Source organism: Martes martes, assembly GCF_963455335.1.
Source record: "Martes martes genome assembly, chromosome: 12".
In the NCBI taxonomy this organism is placed as follows: domain Eukaryota; kingdom Metazoa; phylum Chordata; class Mammalia; order Carnivora; family Mustelidae; genus Martes; species Martes martes.
In genome coordinates this window covers 19651822-19669201 of record NC_137900.1, presented here as the reverse complement: position 1 = coordinate 19669201, position 17380 = coordinate 19651822, and positions in this window count along the sequence as shown.

Below are 17380 nucleotides of genomic sequence, written 5' to 3'. Positions count from 1 at the left end.
CCCTGAGATCATGACCTGAGCCGAAGGCAGTGGCTTAACCCACTGAGACACCCAGGTGTCCCGGAACTCCCTCTTTAAACCAGATTAATTCTCCTCCTGCGTCTAGGTGTTCAATCACTAATTAAATACATAAAGTGTATATTTTTTACTTAGAAGCAGCAAAGTATTGCCTGGTAGCTCAAGCTACTTCTGTATTTCCCACATTTGCATTTTGTTTGTTTGTATTTGTACATTCTGCTACCTCAAGCACTTTTTCTGTGCGAGCTATATAAAGCTCTTGTTGAGTGCATCTAGAAAATCTTTTAATGAAGAAAGGCTTTCAACATCACTGACAATTTTTTTTTATTATAGTCACATATAAAATTTTCGGAGAAATGTCATCAGGGGGACCCATTCCAAATTAGATCTGTACTTTGAAATAGGAAAAAACAAGTTCTACTAGGATAAGAAAATAAATCACTCAGAATTATAATTTCCCTTTTCCTGTATCTGTGATAAATATAGGTATAGAGGGCCCAAGTATGCATTACTCTACGTAAAACACCATACTTAAGGCCACTAGAGCAGCATTGTCTGGAGGAAGGTAATGTCAGCCATATATGTCATTTAAATTTTTCTAGCAGCCACATTAAAAAATATAAAGAATTAGGTGAAATGTATCTTTAAAATATATTTTATTTGACCAACCTATCAAAATAATCATTTCAAGATGTAATCAAAATGAAAGTTGCTAACGAGGTAATCTATTCTTTTGGTGTTAGAACTTTGATAATGCATCTCAATTTGGACTCTCCATATTTTGAGGCTCAACGGCCACGTGTTGCTGGTGGCCACCATACTGGTCAGCACCCATGGTATTAGATGACTATTTTCATTTGAACTCTTCATCCTCTCATAACAGTTTATGTACAGTTATATGTATATATGCATTCTAAATGTTCTAAATTTTTGAAAAGTCCAATCTTCATACACTGGTGAGGACCTGTCCCACCCAAAGTATCCTTACTTTACAAAGCAATTCTCATCGGCTCCCTATAAGTAAGAGTGTCTGGTATATTTCAAATGATTTAATATATAGAAAAGTATTTTCAAACAACTTTTAAAGAGCAATACAAACACTACGTAAGCCAAACAACACCTGTTTATCTTAACACTAAAGGGATCGAATCTAAATTTAAGCCTCAGTCCTCCTGGGTAATAAATCGAAAAGAGGTGAAAAGTGAGCCAGGATAGCATACCATCTGGAATACCTATACTCTTTATATATATATATACATATACATATATATATATATATACTCTTTATATATATATATACTCTTTATATATATACTCTTTATATATATATATGCATATATATATATATATATAAGATTTTATTTATTTATTTGACAGACAGAGATCACAAGTAGGCAGAGAGGCAGGCAGAGAGAGAGGAGAAAGCAGGCTCTCCACGGAGCGGAAAGCCCGATGCAGGGCTCGATCCCAGGACCCTGGGATCATGACCTGAGCCGAAGGCAGAGGCTTTAACCCACTGAGCCATCCAGGCGCCCCTATACGCTGATATTTTAAAATGGCACTTATTTTATTTAGGTCACGTTTAGACATTTTCTGATGTCCAAGGTGTAAAAGATGTACCATTATCGTCCCTTTGATTCCAGGATTAAGTGCGCGCGCGCGTGCACGCACGCGCGCGCGCACACACACACACATTGTTAAAGTTGAACATAAATGTAATATGACATGTAATAATTAATTTTGGGCTCTCTGTACAGAGAAGGACAGAATGGTAAAAGCTGGATCTCATATATTTTCTGTTTCAGCTTCCTCGACTTTACAAATGAAGAAAGACCAAGCATTATTGAGTCAGTTGTAGGTGATCACACACCTATTTAACACCTAGCCTCCAGTCCTTTCATTTTCATAGAGCTAGCGCTTCCACTTCCCTGCTTTGTTCTTCCATCACCTATCTTTCTCTACTTCCGGCTTCCTTTAGGTGTCATGGTAAGTGCCAAGCTCACTGGACAGTGATCAAATCAACCTGGATGCATTCAGGCTTGGTGATTTTCTCAGTTTGTCTCATAACAACTAATCTTTTGTCTAGCCACAACTGGCAAGTTTTGATGTCTTTGAAGATATCCCAAATATGTTCTAATTTGTCTACTCCTGTTTCTACCAGACCTACTCAAGAGACAGTAAGTAATCAATAAACACAGGCTGTGGGACTTTGCTGGGAGGAAAAAGCAAAGGAAGGGAATTCCTAAATGAGATAAACAAAGAGATGTAAAAATGCTTGGTGCACTTAAGACAGAGTCTAGTACCAGTGGACCATTGTGTCTACGTCAAGAAGTGATGACAAAATGGCCAGGGGAGGTGGAAGTGTCCGTTTGTGAAGGGTCTTGACTGCTGGGCTAGCTACTGAGTTTGCTCTTCAGACAATGGGAAACCAACCACTGATCTGTGTGTGTATGTGCGCACGGGCATGCAATCACATGAACAAGTGTGTGTTTTAAGCAGTACAGTGACGTGTTTGGTCTGTGTTCTAGAAAGTCAGTTGAGTTAACAATATAGCAGAGGGATTTGAAATGGAAAGGCCAGATGGGAAATGGATTCAGTGGACTATAAGAGAGCTGATTTGGATATTAATTATGATACTACCTAACACTCATTGAGACTTGTATGCATTGTCTCATTTAAATCTCATCACAGCCATGCAAGGAAAATTTTGCTACTATTCCCATTTTACAGTTAGGAACTCAGAGAAGTTAAGTAACTTGTTTAAGGACAGGTGACTCATACCTATCGGTTGTATTTAAGCATTCTTTTAAAATCATGTATTGAATAACTTAAGATTTGAGCATTCCTTCCCAATATAGGTATCTTAATTTATACATTTACATATGCATTACTGTCTACCCATGTATTAAATATTAATAAGCATATTATTTTATCACAGCCCAGTGGATCATGTAGTCTACTTGCCGGGCTGTATTCACCCTACTTTGGAGACCACTGTTCTATATAATTGAATTTGAATGTCATTAGACATTGCATGAGCCTTATGCCGACAACAGATCTCATACTTCTTAGACCTGGCTGCTTCACAAATTGACGCTAACTTTTTGGCCCCTGAAGGCATCTGAGTCTGAGTCTCACCATCGAGCTAAACTAGACGATTTGTGCATCCCACCTGCATGTAATCCTTGATTTCTTTGTTCATTTTTAACTGATTCTTACAGAAATGTCTTTAAATGGTTGAGTTTAAAATTTCTCCTACAGATCATTTAGTTCGCCCAACGTACACAAGTGAGAAAAATAAGGCACAGAGGAGTAAAACAAACTAGCTACTCAAGTTAGAGGTTAAGCCTGTAAGAGACTCAGGATTAGACCTCAAATTTTTAAATGCTCAGTGTTTTCCTTTTAGATACATGCTACCTTGCTGGTGGCTTAGTATGTAAATTTCTTGAGTGTCCAGGTAGCATTTCACCCACTTGGTTAATGTGATTGGCTATAAAAATGTTTAGTACATTTTAGATGATTATGATAATAATTTAGGATAACAGTTTGTTACTCTGGTTCCATTAGAACCACTTGGGGAAACTTCTAAAAAAAAAAAATAGTAAAGTAAGTCCAGATTCTCATTTGCAGAGTTTCTTTTAAAATCATTCTCTGATGGGTCATCAGACATTCATAGTTCTAAAAAGTTACTTAGGTGATTCTGCTGTGTAGCCAGGGTATTTCTGATGAAGAACTATCCTGATTTAATGCCTGTCTTAGAGCAATTAGGAGACACACATGGTTGTAAAAATAAGACCTGAAAGTGCTATGAAATTGTTTTTAAGCCATATCTTGTGGATAGAAGAAAGATAAGATACAGAGAATCTGAGAACTACAATCCAAAGGATTGATTTAATAGATATATATATTTGATCTCCCACTTTGTAACCAAAGAACATGCATGTAGTTTTGAAATGACTATGGAAAATATAAAAATTATCATAGTCTAGGTTTTCAGAACAATCGAAATATAAATTACTTGGTATAAATCCAAGAAGCACCATGTGGGACCTGCAATGAAGACAACCAAAAAACTTTTCTGATGGACATTAAAGGGGAGTCTAATAAAAGAAACACCTCATGCCCCTGGATGGAAATGCTCAATATTTTTTACAAGTTATCCATTACCTCCAGTTTAAGAATGAAATTCTAATCAAAATGACCTTTTTGGACTAGAAAATTGGGAACTAACTTAGAGTTAATATAGAGAAATAAATAAAAATTGGGAAAAGAAATGTGCATACAGAAGATAAGAATTGCAGTTGTTAAAAAACACATACATCACTAATTTAAACAATAGGTACTGTGTAAGAACAAACAGATGCATGGTACTGACAAGATAATTAAAAAAAAAATTGAGACATGAGGATTTAGTGGATTTAAGTGGCACCATGTCAAATCTGGAGAGAAAGGAAGCATATTTAATACCAATTTTAAAGAAATTAACAATTTGGAAAGCATTGTATCTGTATGTTGCAAGTCACACCAAAATAAGTTCCATGGAGCTATTAGACAACAGAGAAAGCAGCAGTGACAATCTAATTACTAGTAACTAGATAGGTATTTCTAAGCACCAAAGGAAAAGTAAAATAATAATAATTTTGGCGGTATAAAATATAAAAAGTTCCATCTATGCCAAACATACCATTAATGAAATTAAGAACCAGAGGCAAACTATGAAAAACTTTTGCAACCAAATGTCAGAGGGTATAGAAAGAGTTTTTATGAATTAGTAGGTAGAAGACACGTGTCTCAACAGGCAGATGTGCAAAAGACAATCAATGTGCAATTCTCAAAGGAGAGATTCTAATGGGTGAATGAAAACCCAAAACGTGTAAAGAATCTATGCCTCCCAATATAGTAATCAAAACTGAAAAATAAATAAACAACTAAACACTATGTCTATCAAATGTCCAATTATTTAAAATAAGGTAGAATATCTATTGTAGAGAAGATTGGATTAAAGTTAAAAAGGGCACTATTGTAATTCCTGCAACTGAGAGGATTCATTGGTATAATCCTCATGAAGGGCAATTTGGCAACATGAATAAAAAATTTAACAGTATTCTTTGATCTAGAAATTCTGCTTCTAGCAATCTATGTCAAAAAATATCAGAGATGAGTCAAAATTATGTTTTTTACAAGGAGAATTATACTCATTACAATGCTATTCCTAATAGCAAATGTGAGAAAAACCTAATGTCAACAAATCAGGGAATAATTACATAAATTATGGTAAACCCTACTAAAGAATGATTTTCGAGAATGTAAAATCAAGAATCTCATGCAAATACAAAGTGAACGCGTGTTAAGGATTTCATTCTACTCATTAGTTAATGAGGAAACCAGTAAGAGGTTAAGACTGGCTCAAAGAACATTTTCTAACAATTTAATAAATGAATATTGGTATAATATGCTGATTTATTTTTATTTAAAAAAATGTTTTTTTAAGATTTTATTTATTTGTCAGAGAGAAAGAGGGAGAGGGAGAAGCAGGGTTCCCTACATGGGGCTCAATCCTAGGACCCCAGGATCATGACCTGAGATGAAGGTCAGATGCTTAATCCACTGAGGTGCCCCTAATATGCTGATTTAGTTATAAAAATTTAGTTATAAAACTGTTAATATCCTATAAGGCAATATATCCTAAATTATGGAGTCATATTTCCTCTTGAAAATTCTTGTATTGCAATTGGAAAAAAAAATCTATACGTTAACGTGTGACTTCAGTAAACCTATACCCTTTATTAAATAGTACAGTTCATTCTCACAGTCTTCGGGAGGATTTGCCTTATTTAGCGTTGAAAGTATGTGCCATATTTTTGCAGTGTTTCCAATTTTTTGTATTTTTCTTAACAAGCCGCATATGGAATACTAGAAATCATTAAAATGTGTGGCAACGACAAATACTTAGGCACACGGAAAAGTAGTGACTCTATTTCGGTAAATGGGAAAAAAGAGAAAGTAAAGGACTGTGTGGAGTTTGATCCTAGATTTAAAAAACAATAGGCAAAAAATCTGTAAAATATGCACATAGGAAAACATGAACCATGTTCTCAAAATGTTAATCGTGGGCCTTCTGGTTTCAGCTCTAATATGTAAAGAGTTTAGAAGTCATCATTCCCCTCTTACAACAAGAAAGAGCTAAACGAACTGACCCAGCCAAGAGCTGAAGTTGTAATTGAAAGTGCAGGTCAACTCACTACCCTGAAATCTGGAGAGAAAGGCAAATCCAGAGTCACCATGGACATTTGCTTGCCTGGAACAGATGCCTCTGGAGCTCTAAGACGGTAATTTTGACAAACTGTCGGAGGCGGAGTGTGAACTAATTTGAGAAAGAGAAACTCCTGTGGGTGCCATGGTCTTGGGGGATCCCCACATTTTAATTAGAGTTTTGCTTGCAGAGAATCCACCAGATTCTCGCAGTGCAGATCCAAGAAGGAGCTACCTTGTGGCTCTGTTAAGAGCTGGGAAGACTAATCATTGTGAAACATACCCGGAGGGTTCTCCATATCAAAGGCCTCCTCCCCTGGGAAAAGCTTTATTCCAACGGGGAGTAGAGATTTCCTCCCATCCTAGTTCCTTCTAGACTTCCAACAAAATCTAAGGTGTAGGATAAAACAAAAAAGCTACACCATTCAGGAAGAATTTGTGAAGGTCATGGGCCTTCCTGGACAGAAGGGGGCTCACTAAAAAACTGAGACTGAATCATAAGATTCTAGGACATGTCCTCTCTCTCACACCTACCATGTCACCAGTGAGCTCCAGAAGAGTAACAGTGGGTTGTAGCTCAGAGACCCTTGAGAGGACTCATACATTAAAGGCTTCTTCGTGTTAGGAAGGGCTCGGGATGTAATGAGCACTGGGTATTAAATAAGACTGATGAATCACTGACCTCTATCTCTGAAACTAATAATACATCATATGTTAATTAATTGAATTTAAATTTTAAAAAGTGGAAAAAGTATGTTAAGGGCTCTACTGCAAAAAGTAGAGAAAATGAAAAGAAAACTATGAATAAAGTAGGGACTTTAGTTAATAATCATGTACCATTATTAGTTTCTTAATTAAAACAAATACACTATAGTAATGTAAGATAATAATAAGAAAAACAGAGTGTAGGATATATGGTATCATCTCTTCACAATTTTTCTGTAAACCTAAAACTATCTAAAAATAAGGAGTTTATTTTAAAATATTAAAATTGATTTTCTTTGAGTGGTAGTAATTTAAAATTTTTTCTCTCTGTACTTTTGAGCATTTTGTCTATAATGAACCCGTATTACTTCTAAAATAAAATAAAATAAAACGTATTCTAATATTTTAAAATACATACTTTGTAAAAAAAAAAAAACTATTTTCAGATTGTTTCATGTATACATTTTTTACCTCCAGTAACTTGGTAGGTTTCCTGAGGGTAAGAATAATATTCTTTTCTTTCGTTCTCTTTCTTCTTCCAGCAATCCATCCCCATAATATCTATATTAGGGCTCTACTCATAATATAAGATCAATACATATTTGTTAACTAACACTGACTAGCTGTACTGACTTAAATTGTTAGAGTGATAAATTACTGGTTTGGTATTTTTGTTCAGTTTTCATGCGGTCAACTGTATGGTCAAAATAGGCATAAAGAAATGAGTCATCAACTAAGAAGCCCAACATGGTTCATTATTGGATGCCTTAGAACTGGATTTTGTTTAAAGACTGGCTTCTAATTGTTGGAGGGTTTATATCAATGCCAATTGATTTGGCCAAGTTGAACTATACAATGAGTTATGTCAAAGATCATAAAGGTCCCAAATAAATCTAGTGTTTTAGCAAGAGCTAGCTTTACAGTCTTCGGAGAAGCCGATCTGATAGTGGGCACTTAAAGTATTATTTCAGTATAAATCAATTTTTCACCAAGAGCATAATTTTCAGAAACTTGCCTTTGGGGCTGAGTTCTTTTGTCCCAGTCTCAGTTCTAACTTCTGTGTTCCCTTTGCGATGACAGAAAGTTTGTACAAAACAGTCCTGGCCGTGTTTCTGTTATGTGAGCAGGCCAAACCAAACTTGAGTCACAGTTGTCTTTATTTTATGAAGATTTAAAGCCAGCCTTGTCCTCGTGCCCTTCAATCGTATATACAAGAAAGACTGCAGCCAACAGCAGGAGGCCCCAGCCCAGCAAGGCCACCCAAATTCTGCCTGCTGCTTAGGAGTGACGAGAACACACTTAAGAAATCCTTCAAGATTTACTTCACACCCAGGAGCATAATGGGAAATGGCTCAGGGTTCAGGGTCGAGCTTTGTGTGTGGATATGTAAAGTAGCGTGCAGCCTTTCTGGCCCAGAAATGACCCTTCTGCGCCATCCCTTTCTTGGTAGAAAAAAAATGCGGGAGGGCTGTTACTGGCACATGTTTGTGAGGCTTGGATAATTGTTCGCACCTGCTCGACAAAGAAATTCTTAAATATGCCCTAGGTGTTCCAGAGAACTCCAACTGTGTTTCCACGGCTCCCTTTGCGCCCCCAAACTTGGCGTTTGAAAATAAGAGTTGTTGATGATTTTAGTATCTCTTTCTTTTTTGTGGGGATTTTAGCAAAACTGAAATTAAGTTGGTTGAGATAAAACTCCCTCATCTCCACCTGATGACAAAAGGAAACTAACCAAATGTCTCTTTCTTTTTTAGGTTATGTATCAACATACATATAATCTGAGAATACAGAGCAATTTGCTGTCATAAAACAGGATAAAGTAAACAACTGTGCCGTACTTGAATCACTCCTCACACAAAACCCTGGGTCGGCTCCCCCCGTTCAGCTTGCTACAATAGTCTTAGCTTTGATTGCCATGCAACTGGGCTCATTTGGAGTAGCATGCCTTACTGTTAATTTCCTCCCCCATTCCGTTTTGGAATTAACTTGTTAAATTAATCTCATCTTCATTTATTTTACAGTGTCTTCATGTTTAAATGCTGATTTTATGAACATCTGTTTCCACCACAGTTGCAAACCCATTACTTTTATGAGCTATACATATTTTAAAGAGATTTACTGCTGACCTTTGTTGGTGAATTGAATGTTTTTGTTGTCAGTAACATTTCTGTAATTGATGCCATTGTTACTGCCACCCAGATAGTGGATTCAAATGAGAGATGTTTGGGGGAATCTTTTGACTTCAACACATTAAATCAGACAGACATCACTTGAAAATTGTGTGGCTTTGGAAAAAAAGAAGTGTGTTAAATCTTGCAGCATGAGGCAAAGGTAAACAGCCACTCAATTTTCCTCTACTTTGAAACAGTTTTAAAGTTTCGTATTTGCTAAAAGCGATTTTTTTTTCTTCCCAGTACTTGTCATTTAATAATACAATTGGGGAAACTGCACTGCTAACATAACCGCTATGTGACTGTCAATAAATCCATCAATCAAAGTAAGACGAATTGTTCATTCAGCTTTCCACCCCTTAGAAAAAATACTGTTTTTCAGAGTCCAAGAGTAGGGCAAAACACCACCTAAGCATTCAACCTCCAGTCTCTGGGGAGACCTTTTGAATTCTCTTTCTGTGTCCGGGATCCAGTAAAAAGTGGAAGAAATTTTGTCTCTCACAGCAAGCTGACAAAAGTGGCAGAATGTTCAAAATAACTCCCAGGTATGTAGGCTGAATCTCACCTTCATCCTGGAGAAGGTAATCAGAATTGGATACCCTACAAGAACTGGATGGAAAAGCCATACCCATAAAGATGACAGGTTTATTCTCTAATCCTGCCTATGGAAAACTTGCCTCTGGTTATGATCATTCTAATTCTGTACACGGCTGTGTATTCCCAATTCTGGTATAAGGAACCTGGTTTACTTGAAAAATCACCTACAATTGTGTGTCATATTGTCTGTGTCAATCAGAAGTAAACATCTCAACTCTTCTGATGGACAGTGCATTTTCTTTGTTTCTATTTGGGTGCTTCTTTAAGTCTTAGATAATGAAAGAGCAAGTAGGATATGATAGGCTGCTAATTGTCTTTTCAAGACATTACATTATGAAAAAATGTTATGAAAGTTCAAAAGGACATAATAGCTATGTAAAATTGTACAAATTATATATTTAAATTAACTTTTTCCATTCTGATAAAATACTGTCTTCTTACTTTTCATAATCCAAAACACAAAGTGATAATATTTTTATTCTTTCAAGCACAGGAAATAGTTGTAAATCACAATTATTATGATGTCTGTGTTGTGTCTTTTACCATTTGCATTATCTGATAAGAAAAAAAAGAATCCATTGCTCTTGCCTTTTTATCACCAAATTGCTTTCCTTTTTTCCCACTTCCTTGTTATAAAAATAATACATACTTAATCGTAGAAATCTTTGAAGATACAGAAAAATATCAGAAATAAATCAAAATTATCTGCCATATACTGTAATTACTTCAAACATTCAAAAACATTACCTTTTTTTTAAATTTTAAAGATTTTATTTATTTATTTGACAGAAATCACAAGTAGGCAGAGAGGCAGGCAGAAAGAGAGAGGAGGAAGCAGGCTCCCTGCCGAGCAGAGAGCCTGATGTGGGGCTTGATCCCAGGACCCTGGGATCATGACCTGAGCCAAAGGCAGAGGCTTTAACCCACTGAGCCACCCAGGCGCCCCCCCAAAATATTATCTTTTCATTATGGTTTTGTATCTGGATTTTATCACTAAACATTATGCCATTTTTTCTGTACACTTGTGCATTTTCCATCAGAGATTTTTAGAATACTAGATTTAATTATTTGTCTCAAAAATTATTTGTATAATTTTGCACACATAGGTTGATTCTGATTTTTTAAAACATCATAAATAATATTGTAATAAATATTTTTGCCTGTAAATCTCTTTGCACATAGCTAAAATTTCCTTCAGGACAAATTCATAAAATAATTCATGGGGTAATAGGTTAATTCTGCCATGGGTAATGCATGTATCTGGAAGTCTCAAAAGTCTCAAAATTTCCCTTGAAAAAAGATATACTTATTTGATTTACAGTCCTATAGCAGAGTATGAGAATGATCATTCTACATGCTCATCTATGGTGGTTATTGGATCTTCAAAAAAACAAATCAAAACAAAACAAACAAAAACCAGAACCCAAACTTTGACAGATGAAATATATTTCATTACTGTTTTAATTTGCATTTTAAAAATTCTTGAGATTTAGCTTTTTAAATTGATTATTTACCATTACTGTGCTTTTGTAAATTTATTGTTTATTTTTTTGGTCCATTTTTCTATGGGTTATTTGTTTCTTATTGAATTATAAGAGCTTTCTGTATATTAAGGATACTGTATTATACTCTTATGCCAAGCATTTTTTCCATTTGTTGCTTGCCTTTCTACATATAAGATTCTTCTATGTATAGAAGTTAATTTTTATGTCACCAAATCTATTTCTTCTTTCACTAATATGCTTAGAGAGCCTTCTGGCATCCAAAGATGATTTAGTTATTTTATGAATTTTCTTTTTGTATAAATATTTAACCTACCAGGAATTTACTTTGGGGTATGGTGTGAAATGAAGATTTTACTTAAGTTTTTTTCTCCTATAGTGAGCTAATTTTTCCTGCTTGATTTGTCTACTACTCTGTCCTCACAATTTCATCTTTACCATGTACATTATTCATACACATCCCAGGGTCTTCTGGGGGCTCTCTGTGCTGCTTTATTGACTATTCTTATTTATTGTTATTACATTTTAATAGTCATCACATTATAATATAATACATTTGTTGGAACAGGTTGAATAATATTTTTCTCTTCATCCTTGGGAATACTGTTCCCCAGGTACCTAACATGACCATATGGTCCAACATGAAAAATTCCACATTCTTTCATGAAAAACTATATTTCATTGGTTTTAAGACATACTCATCTTGAGTTTCACCTCTGAAATTGTGATCTGTCCTTCCATCAGTGTTAGCAAACAGCAGTCATGCAATAGTTATTAATATATGCACCAGCTTGGTCTTAGCTGGTCATATTGCTCACTTCAATTACATTTGGTGCATTGTCGATATTATACATGTTGAATTTATACAATTTAGGATGTCCTCAAGATTATACTGTGCTCATTAAAAAGAAGTTATTGTATATGCACAAGATGTAAAAACGAATCAGAGGGCAGATTTGTTGTTGGAAGAGGGACTTAAATTTAATATTATCTAGCAAGAGAAAACCCGATGTGCTTTATCTGACCTAAGCAAGGCAGATGCCTTTCAGCAGATGAAGCTGTTACTAAGAGCCAAGAAAAGGATTGCTTATCATGCAACTAAAGCCAGGAAAAGTTGCCAAAATCCCTTGGAACAGATGAAAGAAATTTCAAAGCAATGAGGAACATATGTGACTGGGTCATTCCTTGGGTGGGACTACTTTTTGAGGCATCACACGTTAAGTTATCAGAAACTTCTTCTTGACTTTCAACAGAAGCTACTTAGCTTCCAGCATCATATCTGATTGGGTAAAACAGAGTTAGTATCAAAACTTGCAAAGTGGCTGTAAGTGACTTGGAAGAAAATACTGGAAATAACAATGGAGCACTTTTGAAAAATTCTGAGTCATCAATTCTCTTTAAGGCACCAGGGATGATGTGACAAAATTTCTGTCTAAATTGTATTAAAATGTAATTGTCAGCATTGGTATTACATAAAACAATGGTGCTTCTTATGATGAATACATAGTGTTTTAGACTAGATGAAAAATAGTAGTTGCCTTGATTTTCTTCATTAGCAATTTACTGCACACACAGGGTGAATCTGCATTTGTCTATGAACAGATTTCAAGTTCCAACCGGTATTGTATTAATAAAGTTCTTGAAGGACATAAGAACACTGCAACTTCTATGTAGAAAAGCCACTATCTCACTTAGTAAGCCCGAGAACTTGAAAGTGGTTCTTCCAAATCTGCTTTATATCTAGGGCTTGACTTTTCAAGTTTCTTTCACTTCCAATATTTTTTTAGATGGCCCCAGGGCATTTGATTCAATTGTGAGTGTCCATTTTACTTGAGTTCTATCTATACTTTCTAAGAGGATCTTCAGCATCCTGGTTCCCAAAACAACTTCTCTTCTGTGAAGCTTTCTCAGAATGACCAGAAAATGAATGGCTTCTATTCTCTTACCCTGAGATGAGTTTGAATTTGAAAGTCTACTTCCTCATTCATGTACTTAACTTAGAGTCCAAAAGCAAATGTTATCTTTGTTATTCTATCTTTACCAATCTCATCCGTGTTCCTAAGAGCTTTGGACTACTCTCCCTGTCTCTGGTGGTTGGTGTTCTCTTGCTGCCAGAGACCTCCTCTGTGTGACTGTCTTCCTAGACTTTTCTGGGTTTTCTTTCATTTCCTTTTCTGTATTATCTGGTACTTTGGGCACTCTTAAAAAAGTGTCAAATGCCTCCTTTACCTTTTGCCTTTTTCTACTCCATCTTCCTTTGCACTAAATTTGCAATCTCTGGAAATCATTACCCAGAATGCCAATGTAGGTCAATTGAAGTTGCTGTGAAAAGCACTATAAAAAGGGAGGCATACAGCATCTTTGTGCTTATTACAGAGAAAATACAAGCCATACAATGCTGCTTGGAGGAAAAAAGGTGACATATGCTCTCGCTCTTACTAGGTAGTATCACTCCAAAAAAATCTTTAGGAAAATAAAAGTTTAATAAATTGTAGACACAATGTGCTCAACATATGATAACATAACTTAAAATAATCATTTTTTTTTCCTACGGACTTGTGATGCCAGCTTTACCTTATACGTCATTCTTACAGCTACCATATTGTCATGTACTCTGTATTATAATTCCATCTCTGAGGAAATCCTAGATCCTGTGTATAAGGCACAGAATCGGGAATTACTTTCAGGTAAGAAGAGTCTTGTTTCTTTATAGTTTGGTCATTTAAAAATATATCCATAATACTTTTGATGACGCTCCCAGTGTAATGTGGAGCCGGCTTCTTTTTCCCCGGAGCAAGGTCTAGGCATAGTGACAAGCTTCGAACAAAAAGAACATGGCAACAGTAATGGCAGTAATGGTGACTTCCGAGACTAGGTCCTAAAAGGCACCACATCTTCCACCTTGCGCTCTCTCTCTTTCTTCATCACTCTCTCTGCCATTTTGTGAGTGCTCAAGCCGCCCTAAGAAGAGTTTTGGGTGGAAGGGAACTGAACCATCCTACCAACTGCTGGGGAGGAACTGAGGCCTCTCGCCAATGACCTTGTGAATGATCAAAGTGGAAGGAGACTTCCCAGCCTCAGTTAACTGTCATATGATACATTATATGTTAATTAAAAAAAAAATACTGTCATATGATTTCAGCCCCAGCTGACATCTGCAGTCTCAAAAAGGTCCCTGCTAAAAATGCGCAGCTAAGCCTTTGAGGAAATTCATGACCCGCAGAAATTGTGACATAATCAATGTTTGCTGTTTTAAATTGCTAAGTTTTAGAGTAATCTGCAATAGAAAATTCAGTGGAAACAGATGATTGTAGCCAAGGTAAGTCATACCTCCAACATACTTGCTGGTGGAAAAAGCTTCAGTCCCAGAGGGAAGACCTCTGGAATGATGTTGGCTATAGTCTACCTTTACCCTACTAGTTTATCTGTCCTATTTCCAACATCTCAATCTCCTTCCCTTTATCATTTGGTGGAGGGGTAGCCTCATGCTCCCTAGTCACTCTATGGAAGAGGGACGACTATCTGTTCTATTCCAAAAGTCACACTGCAAGCACTGTGTTATGGATACTTCTGAGCAGCTATTATCCATATTGAAAGATGATGATTTCAAGGCACAGAGTACATGAGGCTAATATAAATTATTATACAGCTCTGGTAGAACTATAATTTAATTTTTGGGATTTGTCATTTGAACGCTATCTACTTTGAGCTAGGGAACCAAACTGATGCATACACATTACCAGTTATAATATTTTAGGTATAGAAATAAATCCATAATAAGAAAAAGGAAGGAAAAATGAACTAGTGGTTATTGGGGACCTACCATATTCCAGATTTTGGGCTAGGCAAAATTAATATACCAAAAAAGAAAGGTTGACATAGTTACTGTAATTGCTCTACCTTCCTTGCTCCTGACTTTGATGCTAGTAATCCGTTTAGGCCCTAAATTTGTCTCTCCTATTGCCTTCACAGTCAAATTTCTCGGGCCAGAGACTTGGGCTACTTCTTATCTATACTTTTCACCTCTTCTCTTGGGTTTGCTGATTAAAAAAGTCAAATAACAGGGGCACCTGGGTGGCTCAGAGGGTTAAAGCCTCTGCCTTCAGCCCAGGTCATGATCCCAGGTTCCTGGGATCGAGCCCTGCATCAGGCTCTCTGCTCAGCGGGGAGCCTGCTTTCCCCTCTTTCTCTGCCTGCCTCGCTGCCTACTTGTGATCTCTGTCAAATAAATAAACAAATTCTTGAAAAAAAAAAAAGTCAAATAACAATACCTCTCTTTGGATGTGTCCTCCACCCCCAATTTTCTTTTACTGTATTTTACTTCTTTTAGTTCTAAAGATTTTATTTATTTGAAAGAGAGAAAGGGAGTACGAGCAGAGGAGAGGAGCAGAGGGACAGAGAGAGAGAGGGAGAAGCAGACTCCCCACTGATCAGGGAGCCCGACAAGAGGCTTAATTCCAGGATCCAGAGAACATGACCTAAGCCAAAGGCAGATGTTTAACCGACTGAGCCACCCAGGCATCCCTACCATATTTTACTTCTATGGGCAGCTCCTACCCTCATCTCTCATGACCCCTGATTCCATTCTACTCTCTGTTGTAGCCCTGAAAGTCTTGTTAACTGACGCCCTGAGAGGTTTTATGGGCACTGAAGGAAAGTCATATAATTTACAGAAGAGTGTTGTGACATTGCAACGAAGAAGAAACAGATCACTGGTAAAAGTGCAAAAAATATATGGCGCCTCGCGAGTTTATTGACTTACACATACACTTATTACACGCCTGCAACTATTTTCTTGGATTTGGGGATGACCTATCACTCGAGTGAACACAGTTCTTTCTTCACCTACAATTACAATGTTCTGTCAGTACTCAGATTTGGTTAGGAATCTGTGGTCTAAACAGCCATATTTTAGGCACAGGATACGTAAATGAGTAATTTTTCCCACTTGAAAATAGTTCATCCAAATAAAAATATTTATCACAAAGGACACAACTGTTAAAGTAACAGAGCAAATTCCTAAAAGAAATATGAGCATTTGGATCTGCTCTGAGTTACTGTGAAGCCTAACCCTGGTTTATCCCTGAGCTTGACTCATCTGTTTTTGCAACTTGTGTTTGTAAAGTTGGATTCCATGTCCCTTTGGTGTATGTACCTAGTCAAGGATTTGGGGCTTTTCTGTCTTTCAAATGAAAGCTATGCCTGCATTCGGTAAATTAAAGGCAAAGCCTTCGTTTTCCTCTTCAACCTTGCTACTTAACAAGCTTACTTTAAAAGGAAAGCCTTATCCATGTTATTAGAGAGACAGAATAAAAGAAACAAGTTACAAGCTGAAATTTCAGTGTCTGTCCACCATCAGCAAATCATCTTGGAAAAAGAGGGAGAGGGGGGCACCTGGGTGGCTCAGTGGGTTAAAGCCTCTGCCTTCGGCTCGGGTCATGATCCCAGGGTTCTGGGATCGAGCCCCACATCAGGCTCTCTGCTCAGTGGGGAGCCTGCTTCCTCCTCTCTCTCTCTGCCTGCCTTTCTGCCTACTTGCGATCTCTATCTGTCAAATGAATAAATAAAATCTTTATAAAAAAAAGAAAAGATGATTAAAAAAAAAAGAAAAGAGGGAGAGGAATTTTTCTTCCTTGCTGTATAAGTTTTTAGGTGTTCTTTCGCTCTACAAATCTTGGTTAAAGGGGGAAAAGGGGTTTTGTAAAAAGTAAGAGTGGTTAAAGTGGGCCACAAAGTAAAGAGGGTGCACCAGGGACAGATCAGTCAGGATGCAGGAGAGACCCATTTAGCTAGACTAAAGGGAGTTTGGCGGAGGAACAGGGATTTGGGGTCAGCTGACACATGTGGAAGGGGGCCACAGGATTGGAAAGAAAATATTTCCAAAGTTTTTCTGGATGTTCTCCCTTAGGCGATTTTTATGAATGGCAGCAGTAAAAATTTACATTGTTTTTCAATTATTATGGAATCTGGACTAATGCTTCCTTAACATGACATTATGGGCACAGGGGTTAGGAGATGGCTGGGCTTTGTATGGATAATATATTTTATAATTTCTTTTCTTTTCTTTTTTTGTGAAGGAAGGAGGAAACAGACTCCAAATTGCTCCTCTTCTTTAAATATCTTAGACCTATTTAT